This window comes from Leptidea sinapis, chromosome 27 (assembly GCF_905404315.1).
Source record: "Leptidea sinapis chromosome 27, ilLepSina1.1, whole genome shotgun sequence".
NCBI classification, from domain to species: domain Eukaryota; kingdom Metazoa; phylum Arthropoda; class Insecta; order Lepidoptera; family Pieridae; genus Leptidea; species Leptidea sinapis.
In genome coordinates this window covers 9609843-9626982 of record NC_066291.1, presented here as the reverse complement: position 1 = coordinate 9626982, position 17140 = coordinate 9609843, and the positions used below count along the sequence as shown (strand labels likewise).

The 17140-nt window shown below is 31.4% G+C and overlaps 1 protein-coding gene across 1 annotated transcript in view; it reads right to left on the bottom strand.

Annotated features, from left to right (window-relative positions):
* Window positions 1–15520, bottom strand: part of LOC126972665 (uncharacterized) — a 73105-nt gene extending 57585 nt beyond the window's left edge. The window contains exons 1-9 of the mRNA XM_050819546.1: window positions 15341–15520; window positions 14564–14793; window positions 8523–11338; window positions 8031–8264; window positions 7475–7576; window positions 5139–5249; window positions 4091–4234; window positions 1862–2032; window positions 707–880 (exon numbers count right to left, since the gene is read on the bottom strand). The gene's annotated coding sequence lies outside the window, so the exon portion shown is untranslated. The remainder of the gene's footprint in view (window positions 1–706; window positions 881–1861; window positions 2033–4090; window positions 4235–5138; window positions 5250–7474; window positions 7577–8030; window positions 8265–8522; window positions 11339–14563; window positions 14794–15340) is intronic.
* Between the last annotated feature and the right edge of the window lie 1620 nt (window positions 15521–17140).

Here is a 17140-nt window from a genome sequence, read left to right as displayed (position 1 = left end):
AATATAATATAATAATTTATATATATTTTTTTTTGCAACAATATTGGTTACTTGGTTTTTCTTTATATTTTAATGACGACTCAAACGACAGTAACGAAATCAAACTATAGGAATATAAGATAGTATATTTTATTGTGTATTAACAGGATAGGTAGCTAACCTATAGTACAAATACATTCTCGACTGTTGTGTGTTGCGCAAAGATCTAAGAAATAAGCGATTCACTCGATTGTATTCACACTTGATTTGTGCAGTCATTGATAGATTGAAAGATGACGGCTATAATCTTGTAAAAAAATGAGATCCACTACTTATTAAGTATGTGTTCGCTTTCAAACTTAGCCGGATTATACTTCTTCGCCAATTGCCCTACAGCTGTAATTACTATTTCAAACTAATGTCAATCTCACTGCACGTTTCATACTTAACTTAATTTCAATTTTTACTGAGGTAGTCTTGCCTCTTATTACATAGTATTAACATCGTCTTTGACTTACAGCTAAACAAAATGGTTGACTACTGTGGCGGCGTCTACAGGGAATAGCAATTGGAATGTACGCCTTATAATTTCTAATTATAATTAATTAATATTAATATTAATAATTTAATTTCATAAAAAAAACAAAAGTCAAGTATTTAAAAGATTCCCTGATTACAATTTTGATAATACATATCAGAATAATGATTATTATAAAATGGCACAAACCAATGCTTCTTCTCCTTTCTTCCAGGCAAGATATTTGTGACAACTTTTAATATGGCTAATCCAATGTGATTCTTCAACTGTCCGGTCACATACACCACATTGCAGATCATTTGGAACCAATTGATCCGATTTTCTTTTTTTCTTTTTTCGAGTTTCATGCTCCAAAACTTTTTCCTTAAAATATAACATCCATAGAGTTTAAGTTATAATAAATGTAATAGATATTTTAAGGAAATTAAGAGTTTTGACTTTATCTGGTGCATTTGTTAGGCTAAATAGCAATCGCCAGTCTATCTCATCTTGATTATGATAGGTTTTTCGGCTTCACCTATAACGCTATGGTCTATAGACCAGGTCTACTATTAAATATATTAAACAACTGTGATAAAATAAAAATTAAAGCTAGTGAGAGTTCTCTTGTCTCTTTCACTCGGCTCGCACCACATACTCTTTTTTTTCGTTCATTATCTTTGTTGCACCGCCATAATTAATGTGTTTGGAATGGAATAAAACAATTATACCGATGAATGTAATGAAGTAAAGCCGATTAAAATAAATATAATATTTAAATAAAATACTTTTTAAAGAATTAAAACGCAATGCAACTTTTCAGAACAGTGCTCTGAAAAGGTCACGAAACATCGGGTTCGCTAAAATATTATGTAAATTTTACGCAAACACTAATGTAAAACACAGTTACAATTACACGCCTTTTAATCCTTTCAAAAGTTTTTTATTTAAAAACAATATCTATTTCTATCGGCTTTACTTCATTACATTCATCGGTGTTGGTACCAACACTACGTCTTCCGGTACGTGGTCGCCATTCGAGGACCTTATTGCCCCAACGGCCATCTGTCCGTCCAGCTATGTCACTGACACTTCATTTTGGCAACCATTTGGTCTATGTTTGACTTTCGTTCTCCTACGGATCTCCTCATTTCTGATTCGATTTCACAGAGAAACTCCGAGCATAGCCCTCTGAGCGACCATGAGCTTCCTCATAAGGCATAGTTAACGACCAAGTAGGTTGGCACAATGTAGTATTCTAATAAAAGAAGAAAACGAGGTACCCTGTAGAAACAGTTAGGTACTCTGTAGATTTAAGATCAAGTCATATTATTTTTTGGTCTACTTTTGATATTGCCATCTTACCAGTGGGGTATTTCCTCGTATCCAAGCCTTACAATTGTGCTCTTCTTGATTATGTTTCATCCAATAACTTGTATTTATTTCCATGCTACAAACTCCACACATAACTACAGATTTGCTTCCGCAAAAACTAGTATCAAACGAGCTATCTATTGTATTATTCATTGACATATTCTGAAAGATTAAATATTAACTTATATGAGTACTAGTAAATATAATATTGAATTAGGCGTCACTTTGCGGAAATCCATTATTATCCAAATGTTTTGTCTTGTTAAACGTTAAGTTTTGTCTTTAATCAATTCGACACGTTCTTTGCCTCTAGCCGAGGCATCCCCAGGAGATGTTGACTCGCCAACTTCTGGCAAGAGACTTTAATTAGAATTTTATAGTAGATAAAAATCACAACATTTGTATGAATACTATTCCTAAAAAGGCTACTAGTTAATTCTTATCAAAATCGTTAGATAGGCCTTACAATATACTAGCGTATAAACAAACAAAGCGTGATAGGAAGAAGAATCTAATATCGGAGATACAGCAAGATAGAAGAGGTAAGCGAATCTATTGTTACTGTAACCAGGTAACTGTTACGTGTACATGTCGTAACCAGTCAGTAACGCTTGGGATTACCTCCTTAGTATTTGGCATGTTAAACCACTAGCTAACGTTCACATTGACAAATATAATTTGGTCACGCATTATCGAGCTGTCTTGTCTTCTTTACGCTACTATATTCCAACACACTGAAAATTTTGCGCTTTTGGCTGCTCAGTGTCAACTGTTAAGATTTCAAATAGTATACAAATAAAACTGAAAACAAAATTCTATGAACGATGCGAGAAGAGAAAGAGTGCGGGTGCTCTTTCCAACTGAGCCAACCGTTCGAGCGACGTATCGTTTATAAAATCTTGTATGCTCTGTTCAACTCTCAGGTTGTGGCTTCATCTACAAGATCTACTTCAGAGTTGATAGCATGCTCAACCCCACTATTTGCATATTAGGAAATTGACTTGAGATGTCGCTCTTGCTAATCTAAACAATTTGTTGTGTTTTTAAAGTGATAACCCTCACTTATGGGATTAATTATTACACAAATAAAATTTAAAACAAAAAAAAATCCTTTACTTTAATAACATAACAAATTGTTTAAAAAGTATATTTTTGGTAAAAAATTCTTGTTCTTTCAAAGCTTTGTTCTTGAGATTTTGCGACTTTTGAGACTTTTTTAAGTACTTATAGCACAAAAATAACACTGTTACATGTCTAAAATTGAGATGATAGCTTAATTAATTTTTAAAAATATGTTAATTGCGTGACGTATTTTCGTCAATATTTATTATATAACTTATTTTGAGCCAACTAAACTTGAGCAGCCTTGATCCTTAGGCTGTTTGTCATCCAAATAATCAGATATTTTGTAATTCCTTGTATTTATTTTCTGAATTTCACTATTTTTGATGAAGTTACATTTTTTTAAATGAAAATAAGAGACGAGACGAGCTGGTTCATGTGTTCAGCTGATGGTAATTGATACGCCCTGCCCACTACAATGCAGTGATGCTCAGGATCCTTGAAAAACCCAGAAAATTCTGAACGTTACTACTAGATACAACTGCGCTCGTCACCTTGAGACATAAGATGTTAAATCTTATTTGCCCAGTAATTTCACTTGCTACGGCGCCCTTCAGACCGAAACACATTAATGTTTACACATCGTAAGGTTGTGGTACCCATAATCTATCCGGCATCCTGTGCGCTTTCCACTGGTAAAATCCGAAAATGTAGAGTTGGAGATTAATTATAAATAAATTTTACAAGTTTATACATGTATTATGTATTATATATATTCTAATATATAAAATTCTCGTGTCGCGGTGTTTGTAGTTAAACTCCTTCGAAACGGCTTGACCTATTCTCATGAAATTTTGAGTGCATATTGGGTGGGTCTGAGAATCGGACATCTATTTTTCATCCCTTCAAATGTTAAGAGTGGTCCACGCCAAATTTTAATTTTTTAATTTTTTGAAATTTTTTTTAAATTTGTTTGATTATGAGTCAGTATTAAAAAATACATACAACTTCAACAGTTACTTTTGTATCGCGATTTTAATATCGGCAATACAACGTTTGCTGGATCAGCTAGTATATATATGTGTGTATTAAGTATTATTTCTTAGGTGTGTTATACGTAAATACAATAGACTATAACAATAAATATGAACAACGTACCCCAGTTCCATCACATCTATTAACATGCTCCAAATACGCCTTCCCATATTTCCGAACACAGCCACATTTCACACACTTCAGTCCACCAATCTTCCTTGCTATATCGGTCAAATGCTTCCGTATCGCGTTTATATCATTGAGATTCTGAAATTTTATGAGTAATATAATTTTTCACAATTTTTTTTCTCTACGGCAGCACGGATCCGACTGTTAATATTGTACATATTACACAATCGTGATAGAAACATCATAGATACATTTAGCTATTAATAAATTGATTATTAGTTAGTACCTATAATAACGAAAGAAATAAAAAGTGTGTGTGTGTGTACTTATGTATGCACGCAAGAAGTTATACTTCTTTGGCGTAACAAAGCAAAAATCCTTAAAATTATTTATTAATCCTGCTATTCTATGTTTGTAGAAAGAACAATATTGTAATAAACTTGCAAAGATGGCTTTGATAATTAATTATTAAATAACGAATATGGCTGTATGGGCTTGAACCCTTTGCCTCTCCTAATAAAGGACGAAGAAACCAAAAAAAAAAAATAACAAATGTCGCAAACGTCAGAAAATTTTAGGAACCAACTTCACCATATTACTTTTGTGTTACAGTGATGCGCGCGCATCTTAAAATTTCACTCTCTTAATTTTTTCATAACGCGCCTAAAGAAGTATCATGTTAAAAACACGCATTCTGCACATAAGGCGTTGCAATTGGTGAGAGTGGTGGTTCTTAGCCCCTAATTTGCGTACCTCTATAGGTATGATGTATGCAAATTATAAGTAATCCGACCAAAACGTGTCCCTATCGCGTGCAATTTGGTTATATCGAGGGAAGTTTTAAAAATTTATAAATAAAAATTAGTCTATAATCACATTACAGTTTCATCAAAACATTATACTTTATCCGTGAAAGAACAGCAAATACTTAGTCACTTTTTCTTTTTTTTTGAGATTTTAACATTAGTGTAACACCCAGAAATTCTCTCGAATTACAGCGGACACATTGAACAAAATTGTTTTATATAATATATATACTTACGATTTTAGGTGTGCCCTCTGGCCATGCTATGTAATTGTGCTCTTCGCCAATATGAGCGAACCAATCCGAAACATCTTTAAGACAAACCCCACATTTACTATTTTGTATGGTCTGAAAAATAAATATTCAAGTATTAATAACAGGTCTAAAATTATACACATTTAATTACGATTTTCAGCGTACATTTATAGCACGTAGTAATAACTTAATAGTATCAGAAGATATAATATAGGTACCTACAAGGTTCGGTACTATTTTGGTACAACATACAATTTGCGAATTTGCGAATTTGCGAATTTACGAAAGTCATGTTCACTTAATCAGTGGTGGTCCCAAGCCATAATAAAATTTAAGTGAAATATCTTATCAAATAAGTATTTTTTACTTTGAGAACTCTAAATATCTGTATTAAAATCTAGCATATTTTAATAAGAGTTCGACTGCGTAATATGTATTAAAACGGCAGAACAAATGGCTTAGCCCACCATGAGTATATATATGCACATATAATCTAACAATAAAGTTTTCTTTTTCCATAATTGCAATTGCATTCATCCAAGAACAAGGAAAGCTATTTTATCAACTGCCAGTGTCATATCAAATAGAAACAACTTACGCTTCAAGGTAATGCTTTCAAATAAGTGTCTATCCCATATTTTCACGTTTCACTTTATAAACCAATCACAAATTATACTAAAAATCGCGTAATCGCTCTATAGGCTTATGGGAAACTCTTTGTAGGACTTGTATGGAAAACAGTCGTGCCTCATATTGCATTTGTACTACCTGAAGTATTTTTATGAGAAATTTTTTACACAATATATAAATATTACTAGTAAATCTTGCCAACAGAGTTGCATGACCTTATTTGGATTGGCCACACACATCTATCGTTAATGAATTGTTCAAATGTGAAAACTTTTTAATTTGATTTCAAAATAATATAAATAAATTTAATGGATCTTATAGGCGTGGCTTGCGCATGATAACCTATTTTGCCAGCAAGTACAAAATCGGTATTTCCAATTTCTTATAATATAAATAATCAGTGAAGTGAAATTATTTTCTTGTGGTTTTGTACAATACACAACAAGTGGACTAAATTTAAATTTAGCTTCAAACTACAACTAGTTTAGGTTTAGTAAAACACTAAAAATCTTGCAGCTCTGAGCTTAAATAATCTTGATCATTTTTTTGCTTTTGTTTAATTTTTAATAACGTAGTCAATAATCACACCTATCAACATCTTGTCAGCAAACCTCGTAATAAGAATGTAGAAGATTTAAACGGCATTTTTGTAGGGGCTTAAAGAAAGCGCCGAAATAGTGTGTCTCTTATAGAGATCCATTCCCGCGTTCAACAGTGTCACCAAGTACAACTAACTCACCACCAACAAGTTCCACACTGTGCTTGTTCCTACTTTAACAAAGTAAAAATGTAAACCTACATATTTTAAAATATCGTTAAAACAAAAAAACATCCGACTTCAAAAACACTATTCCAAAACAATAGATATAATGTGCACTAAAAAGTATAAAAATAATTGTGTATTTTTATACCATCTAATTAATTAATCTAATTCTAGTTTCGATTATTATAATTTTTGGAATCGGTGTCCTTCCGTAGCGACCCGCTCTCGCCTCCTCACGACTCAAGCACATCTTACCTATTACCATGTATGTAGTAACAAACCTATCTTGGATGAATTACAATAATCGTAACTCGAATTAGATTAATTAGATTGTATAAAAATACGTAATTATTTTAATACTTTTTAGTGCAGATTATATCTATTGTTTTGGAATAGTGTTTTTGAAGTCGGTTGTTGTTAATTTTTTTTAATTTTTTTATTTTTAGTGAATTTGAGGTACACTAACTAAGAATTTCTCTAAATATGTGTAGATATACTAAAGTTTTCAATGCAGCAATGAACGTAACCGCTTAATTGAAGAGTTCCGTTACTTTGCCATGGATTCCGTAATCAGAACCTAACCAAACTCTCACTAAACTATCTTTGAAGTATATCCTTTTCAATAAAAATCATCGAAATCGGTCGGCGCGATATTGAGTTATTCGTAAATTTATCTTATTACTTTGTTATACGTATGTATAGCAAATTTGAAACTTTTATGGTTTTCTCATGGATGTCATTGTCAGATCTGGACCAAATTACAATGGGACCACACGGGAAGCACCAGCTTTCAAATAAAAAAAAATTATCAAAATCGGTTCACCCAGTCGAAAGTTTTGAAGTAACATAAAAAAAATACCGACAAATTGAGAACCTCCTCCTTTTTTGAAGTCGATTAAAAATTTAATAATGCATAAGTACATACATTATTAAGTTCATCTGATGTTCTAGATTCAATATTCCGTATTTTTAGTAATTCTAACGGTTTGTCATCTGATTCAGTTGAATATCTTGATTGCTTCCGCTTCTGAAATTAAATAATGTAAGCGTGTGTATAAGTTACGATACAATAGTATGTTATTTTTGATACTGTTTACAGTAATTTTTTAGCATACAATTCTGAAATATTTGGATTTGTGTACTTCAAACAGTGTGAAGGTATGCTTCGACAATATTGTCAGGAGTTGCTTTTAAAACTTTAAGAAGTTTTAAATGCAAATAAGCCATAATTAAGTAGATCATAATAAATAAAAGAATAAAGAAAAGAAAAAATAAATTATGAAATGAAATATTTTATATATATTTGAATCGTGGTACCATAGTTCATAAAAAAAATAGTAGTTTTACAGCACAATTCGCTAAAAATTGTCATACAAATATTTAACTATCAATATTTTATTTAATATAATATTACGTCATTAACACACAAAACGATATTAGAATGAGAATACGCGAATTAAAATAATATTTTTTTAACTTACTCTTGCCCTTCTAGTGTTAAAGTCGTCATTATTTATAACAGCATCACTATCTTTCATCATAGTATTACTATCTTTTATTACAGCATCACGATCTTTCATCATAGTATTACTATCTTTTATTAAAGCATCACAATCTTTCATCACAGTATCACTATCTTTTATAACAGCATCACAATCAGTAACATCTGATGTTACATTAGTTGAATCAATACCAATTATTATATCAGCTTCACCCTGTAATTCGTGTTCATAAATTCTATTATCAAATGTTGCTATTGAAATATTCTTTAAAACAAATATTAATTAAATTAGTTTTCTCGAAATCACTCATGAAATCGACATTTATTTGGAGATGCCACTGAGTGTTGAACTTTTTACATAAATAAAATACGCTCAATTATGCCTAGGACAACTTAATAAATTTTACAATATAATAATATACATATTATTTCTTGTACAAAAACAATGAAGAAAAATCACATGATTACTTACAAGCATATGATTTTGTTCACACACCTCTGTCTTTTCCTTCTTAGGTTTTTCATGTGGTTTAAAATCTGCATGTTTAGTTTGTTGGGGTGAGACTGACATATTATCTATATTTTTTAAAGGTTTTTGTGATCCACAAAAATTTTCTTTAATTAACAATTTTCCTGTGTTTTCATTGTCATTGTTAACACTGCAAATTGTAATAATTGATTCTTCTAGTACTTTGGGTGGATCTGATTTCTCTAAAGTTTTTAATGATGCATCTGGACAACAAAAATCTGGAGAACATAATGACTTTTGTTCTACAGCTGTATTTTCATAGTTATAATTGTCACTATATAATTCATTAAAACAAATAGTAGTTTTATTCATGATTTCCTGGTCATCATAATATACAGTTTCTTCATATGGGGTGTTTAATGTATTAATAGTTTCTATTTCATTGAAAATACTAAACAATACATCTGCACTCACTTCAATATTGTTTGAATTTAAAAAATGTACGTGACTTGGACATTCTTCAGAATAATAATAGTTATAACTTCCAAAATCATAACATAAACAAAATTTTGAGAAAGGAACGGCATCACTTCCATTTTGAGTTATGTCAATGTTTGCACTTGAATTAAATATAGTTTCAGCATTATATAGTTTTAGTGAATTAACATGTCTAGGTTTTACAATACCTTTAGAATATGTTTTTATATTTTTGTAATTTGTGACTATGCTGCATGAATCATTAAAATCTCCACCAGGTTTTTCAACTCCTTGGATATGAGATTTCGATTTTATTAAATTCCTTTTAATTTTTAAAGGACTCTTGGAAACATTGACACTATCATTAGGGTACCGAAGAATTTGCCCAGCATTATCTAATAGATGGGATGGCGATATGTTATTTTTAAGCTTTGATTGAGAGACTCCACCTTCAATATCATCTTTTACATTTTGATCACACTGCAGTATTTTGCTGTTGTTTGGTTTACGAATAATATTTTTTCTCTTGTCAGCTCCATTCTTGCTAATTGCACTTTTAACTGGTGATCCAGAATCTGGGTTTCTAGATATACATTGAAGGTCTTCATTAGAATCAACATTACTATCACTAACATGTACATTTCTATTTGACTCAAGGTCGAGATCAAGAGACTCATGTGGAAAAGATACATCATTTTTTGGTGAATCTATCTGTACTGATTTCGATGGCAAAAAATATTCATCATCCATTGCTATTCCATTTTTTAAGCCATCAGCAGCATTTATATTATTATGTATATGTGCATCTCCATCAACTGAATATGGTTGAGCACATAATTCATATTCTATGTTTATATTTCCTTCTTCAAAATCATCACCAGACAATGGTTGTTTTAAACCATTTGCAGGAAATTCGTTTTCAATTATTGTATTTATAACTTTATTAACTTCTGTCACATTGGTGGAATTAGCAAACACTGGTAGAATGTTACTATTTTCTGGTTGTGTATATTTTGCTTTTTTACATTCTTCTAACCCATTTAGTTGTTCCGATAATATATTCACTTTTTTATGTAGTTTTTGTAGTTTGCTATTATTATGTGTTTTATATTGCTTCTTTAACAATAGTGTATAAATTTCAGGCTTTGATATTTGATTATCATGATGTACTGCCATGTTTTGTTCCTCAATTCTATTTTCTGTATTGCTTTGAATAATGTCTGTATCTTTTTTACCAGAAGTTTTATTAATATTCAACATCAAGTTAGATAAAATTGGCTGCAAATCATTATGTGCACTATTACTTATTGAAACAGTCGCATGAACAGAAACAGGTCGAAAATTATTATTTTCTGATTTTATTACTTTTATTTTATTTAATTCTTCTGGTGTAATAATTTTCTGTGATAGAACATTAATTTTATTATTTATATTTGGTGACTTTTTATAAGTTTTTATTGGAGCTGTACAAATTTCAGGATTTTCCAATAGCAATCTTTCATTATCATATGTGTTTGATAATATTTGATTATGTATGTAAGCCTCATTTTGATCATCATGCTTAGTTTCATTACTGACACCACTTTGTGTAAAAACATCTGGAACGTCAGAAGTCAGTGGCTCTTCAGGTTTGATTTCATTAGTTTTTTTCACAAATTTTGATGATGAAACGGGTTTTTCTACTCCCTTACTACTTTCATCAAAGTTTGGTCGAGCAAACAAGCAATCTTCTTTATTTATGTTTTCTAAACCAGATTTATCACTGCATAGTATATGTTTTAAACTATTTTCAATTTTTTCTTCTAGTAATTGCATTTCTTCTATAGAATCAGAGTATATCAAACATTCTGGTAGAAGATCACCAGTATCAGTCTGTAAACATTTCATTTTCTTTACTTCTTCAGACATGTTAGTTTTCTCTGAAATAACATTAATCTTGTTTTTTATTTTTGGTAGAGTTTCATTTACATTTACATAATCCTCATTAACATTATTTAAAATTCCTTTATTACTAATTGTATTAATTAATATGTTATCATATGAATTTGATTCAATATGTTTATCACACATGGTTTCTTTTATGACATTGCTTTCTATGGTAGAGATTACTGCAGTTTGTTCTATATCTTGCATTTCTATGGTTTCATTATTTACAGCCTTATTCATATGTATGTTTTTAACATCAGGTTCAATAACATTGAAGTTTGTTGAAAATGACGGGCTTAACAAAACAGAGTCTTTCATTAAATTTGCAATCTTCATTATAGATGTACAGTTTTCTTCTGTTTTCGGTTTATCATGCATGTCATCACAAGCACTAATTGCAATAGAAGTACCATTATCTGAAAGATAATTATAAAACATAATTGATAACACATTTTGATATTTTTTAATAACAAAGTTTAAGTATACTGATAATGATATATATTATTGTTGTACAAATTGATATAAAATAATAAAATCATAGGTAGATGAAACATTTAACTAGATGCTTATGTTATGATCATGTGCAACATTTATATTATTCCTACACTAAAGTCAGAGATTGTAGTACATAAAGGGATCATTGGGAAATTATACCAAGTCTTTGATCCTAGGCGATAGTGGTACCGATCGTGCTATACAGTAAAAGCAAATTCGCAGGGTATATGTTCCATAAATATGCCATGAATACAGAAACTATGAATATTGAATCCTAATTTATACAGTTGGTTAGAGCACCGGCACGGAACGCCGGAGGTCGTGGGTTCGAATCCCGCATCGTTCATAAAATTTTGTTTTTCAAATTTTATTTGTGTATTAATATTACAATTAAAACAACCTACAGGTATTTATGTTATACGTATATGTAGCTATAACCGAGGAAAGTTTCGTCAACTTCCCACGCGATGTCGCTTTCGCCTTGAAATTGACTGACAACTCTATACCTATATTATATAATGTACTTTGTGGGATTAAATAAACTTTATTATTTCAACATCGAAAAACGACGTTGCCAGTTTGCCACACAGTGTAATTCTCGTGTCTTGTAGTCTTTGAAAGTGTCAAAGGGAATTTGATCGATAAACAAAAAAGTTAACTGTGTAAGATTAATTTTAAATCGTGCTGTAACAATTATTGTAAAAACACTACGCCCTCAGTATTTAAAGCTAAATAGCTTTTAAGTTTATTTTGTAAATTATTAGATAGTTAGAAGATAATAATAATTGTGAATAAGGAAGAATTAAACTTTAATAATTAATTAATTGTTTCACATGTTAAGTAATTTGAAAATAAACTATAAAAAATTGTAGCTGCTTTGCAATTCACTCAGAAAATAGTTCTTTCGTAAGTTCAGTCGTACAAAAATAAAAACTTTTAACAAAGCTTATCCATTCAATAATTTATTAATTTTTAAAAATATTAAAACAATGGAATAACACAAACATATTTGTATTTTAATGCCTTGTTTAGGTGGTTGATAAGTAAGTGTAAAAAAATAATCCATAAACTAGAATTGTGGGATATGCCCTATTTACGACTTTGTTTTTTTCGCCATTTTGAGTGTTCGCTGATTAAGTTTACCGCGAGCTCCCGAGATATATGTCCGAACTCCGGTGTGACCGTGACTCAAAATGTATGCCTACTGCCTTTCGCAGTGATTTCATAGATGCTTACGCGATTGTTTCAAGTGTTTAACTGTATTTATTAAAAGAAATATTTAACTGAATTTTAATTTCTTCGCTAATAGTTAAGAGCTTGTTTACGAGAAAAGAAATAAAACATAAATAAAATTTGAAAACAAAATTTTATGAACGATGCGGGACTCGAACCCACGATCTCTGGCTTTCCGTGCCAGTGCTCTCCGAACCGAGCTAACCGTTCGAGTAACATATCGTCATAAAATCTTGTATGCTTTGTTCAACACTCAGGTTGTGGCTTCATCTACAGGATCTACTTTGAGAGTTGAACAAGGCATACAAGATTTTAATTAATTAATTTTGTTATTACATATTGTTAGTGCCCTCACTAACTATCACTTTAAAAAACATAACAAATTGTTTAGATTTACAAGAGCGACATCTCAAGTCAATTTCCTAATATGCAAATATTGGGGTTGAGCAGGTTATCAACTGTAAAGTAGATCCTGTAGACGTAGAAGCCACAACTGAGAGTTGAACAAAGCATACAAGATTTTATGACGATACGTCACTCGAACGGTTAGCCCAGTTGGGAGAGCAGCCAGAGGTCGTGGGTTCGAGTCCCGCGTCGTTCATAAAATTTTGTTTTCAAATTTTATTTGTGTATTATCCTAGAAGTTATTATCATATTTGTGTATTATCCTAGGGTAATCACTTTAAAAAACGTTACAAATTGTAAATAAATAAAAGCCGATTTTCCGTGCTAAAATGTCACTCCTCCAGGGATTAAAGTACGTTGTCTGTGGACCAGTATTAAGTACATACTTCCTTTTTCATTTATTGCATAAAACTGAAATCCATAGTACGCTATAATAAAGATCATTATGTAAAAGACTGCAATTGTAATATTTACGTTAAAATGTGAGAGAGATAGCCATTTTAGTTCACGTTAAAAAGTTTTGACATTTAGTACATTTGACATGGGTATACTCAAATAGAGCATGTAGGCTTTATGAAAGGGACTCTGATGTTGCAAGATAATGTGGGCGGCGGTGATCACTTAACATCAGGTAACCCGTACGCCCGTTTGACCTCTCTTCCATAAAAATGTCACACAATGAAGCGACGCCAGCAGATCTAGCCGTTCACGGGGCACTGGGTCCCCGACAATTCGGGCAACTCTGCGTCGCACGCGGTCAAATGGTTCGAACTTATACTGAAGCGCGCCAGACTAGAGATGATATTTAGGATGCCAGCTTCAACGAAGCTAATTTGGCTATGCTTTCCAGATGTCCTCGGACCTGCCAATTACTCGAGATTTCGATACCCAGAATTCCCATAGGTACTAGGCCTGGCTGTAAAGGAAGTGTTTTCGAAAAGCGATGATACAACCAATTGAATTTTTTTAACTTCCCGCTTGAAAATTTTCAAAAATAGTCTGGGACTATGCCCATGATGGGTGAGATGCTTTACGGAACACTCGACTTCTTTACATCCAACTAAAACAGAGCATGCCAAACAGTTTCTGTCTGAACTGTATTTCAGGGTTCTAACACCAAGGGATGACCAAGACTTACTAATTGCCTTTAGCCTTTGCCTTTTGCCAATTAGCAACCATTTGGAATGCAGTTTAATCATTCACATGTCTTAATCATGGTCAACTTTGAATAAATTGTTGTATATAGGCCCACAACAAAACTTTTCCTCTCAAGAACTTTTCCTAATTTTAGGAGAGAGTTACTAGAACTGTGACCAAGACATCGGTTGGGCTTTAGAGGTAATTTAAACAATTGGATCATTGAAAGTCACACAAGTGACTTAAAGAGATTACCAATGTAATTAGTTATTACAATTGTTTCTCTATGCCTTACTTCAACAATTACAAGACATTTTAATGGTAGGATTCAAAGAACATAAAAAATAATAAGAAATAACATTCATACATACCACAGTTACTTTGTGTTGATCCGTCTTGATCTTCAATATTTTTACTTTCATGAATTATGTTTCCTAAAGAAATACCTAATTTTTGAAGGAGTTCTGGTGGTAAGACCAATACTTGCCCATTATGTATATCAGACTTCACTCCAATGTCACTATTAAATTTTCTTCTTTTAGACATTTTAGTCACTTTTAATCATAACTTTTGTGCAAGGAAAACCAGTAATATAAATATCCTAAAATAAAAATTGACAACTAACCTCATACTTTAAAAAAAAATCAACACAAATCTTGAGATTAGAACCATGTTCTCATGAAGTACTCAACAACCATACCAGTGTTAAAAGTATAAACTAAATGGACTAACTTTCAGTGACATGAATTAGATGATATGGTTTTCAATAATGAAAAAAATTTATAAAAAAAAATATTACATATAATACAATAAATAATTTACAATCCTACAAAAGGAACAGTAATACATTACGCAATAATTTATAAACTTAATAATAACATAATTTTTAACAAACAAAACGTTCAGGCCGAAATTCGTAACGAAGATTTAAAAAAGAAAATAGTAAATAAAACCCCCAGGATCGAACCCGGATCCCCTCAATTGCAAAAAAAACCACGTGGCTGAGCACCATCGCCAAAATTTTATTAAACTATAACATGGAAGTTAATGTAATATTTTCTAAGGTAGGAAAGTTTTTAAATAATAGTGTAATTTAATACAAAACGTAACATTTTTCAAATAAGTAATAAATTAAAATGCGCACTTACAAATAGCCTCACACACAAGATATAAAAATTAAAATAGAAAACGTACAATTTTTCAATGGAAGGTATTCACTGACTGAATTTTGGGTCACTTTTAAAGTAAGTGAATATTGTTAAACTTTTATGTTTCTTAGATAAAATATCAATTTTAAAAATTAATACTTTTTGCTTAGTAAAAATAAAAGATACACAGTTGACAGAATACTTTGCAATAAGATTTTTTTTTGATTTTTTTGGTCCAATATTAGGACAGGCAAAGGGTTCAAGCCCAAACAGCCATTTCTTCGTCGTTTTTAATGCTTTTTTTTCTTTTAGTTTCTCCACAATATTATGTCAAGTCCGATTATATTTTTTTAAAGGCCGTAGCCAAGTCTCTTGTTTTGAAATTCAGAAGTATATCAGTTTCTTTGCAATATTATGTCAAGTCCGATCATATTTTTTTAAAGGCTGTAGCCAAGTCTCTTGTTTTGAAATTCAGAAGTATATCTGTTTATCAGGCCGAAGCCAAGTCTCTAGTTATATTTTCCCGTCCAGGGTCTCAAATAATACCTGGGTTCTCACCCCCGCATCAGTCATACTACGTTCTTACACTCTCAGTACTTATAATGTACATTTTTGCCACGAGACAAAACTATACTTACGTTCCCACGCTTTCTAAAATATCTTAACTAAACATCTGTTATTTGGGAATTTTTCTCAATCCCTTTATTTACAACCTTTTGAAAACAAATACTTACTGCTAAGTACAAAGGTGCAATAAAACAATAAAATAGAAAACTTAAATCTAAAAATGACCATTCCTGTCATTTCAGTGTTAATACATAACTCAGCGAGTTTCTCTTCTGTTTCTGACTTTCACTGTCATGTTTCAAGTCAATGTCATGTCGAATGTCGATATAAAATAGGTATACGAGATATGAATATAACAAAAAACAAGCATTTGAAAGGGCGGGAAACTTAAGATCGGTCGCACGTAATTTTAATAATTTTTCATTTTATTTTTAAATTTCATGTAAATATTTAGATATTTTGATCAGATAAGTTGTAGTTTGTATATATTTTAGTAGTTAGTTTTTATTAAAGTGTTAATTTGTGTAAATTTCATCCTATTGGTAAGTCTTCTTCTTCTTCTTCTTCACTTTTATATGATATGATGGACCCCCCGGATGATCCTGGGGGGACAGCCCCTGATATAGGTCATGTAGTGACTATATCTAATAATGACGAAGGTAGCACGATGGATACAGATGGTTCTGTGTCTCAGACATCTAGTGGCCGTAAAAGAGTGTCAGCTCGACCCAGAATATGCAGACACTGTAATAAAAGACGATGAAAACACCGTGGTGATAAAAAGGATATTAAGGAAAGTGATTGCAAATGTGTAGACATTAGTGACAAACAAATTCTTTCCAAAGTCGATTCCTGCAATAATTCTTCTATAGTAGTAGAGACCATACAAAAAAATAACACAGACACTCCACAACAGCCACAGCCCCCTGTTGCAAGGCTGTTATATAACTCATTAGATGCTGCTCCTTTTGTTGTACACATTCAGAAACAGTATTCATCTCCCGATGATAATGTTACTTTACATCCAGTTACATTTGGTCGTTTTCTCAAAAGAAATTCTATTAAAAATATTGTGAATGGAAGTTTAAAAAGGATAGGCCGGAATAGGTTATCTATTTCTTTTTCTAAGTACCAAGATGCAAATGACTTTGTTGAAAACAAAAATTTAGAAAATGAAAAATATAAGGCTTTTATTCCATCATTTTCTGTGAGTAGAATAGGAATAGTCAGAGG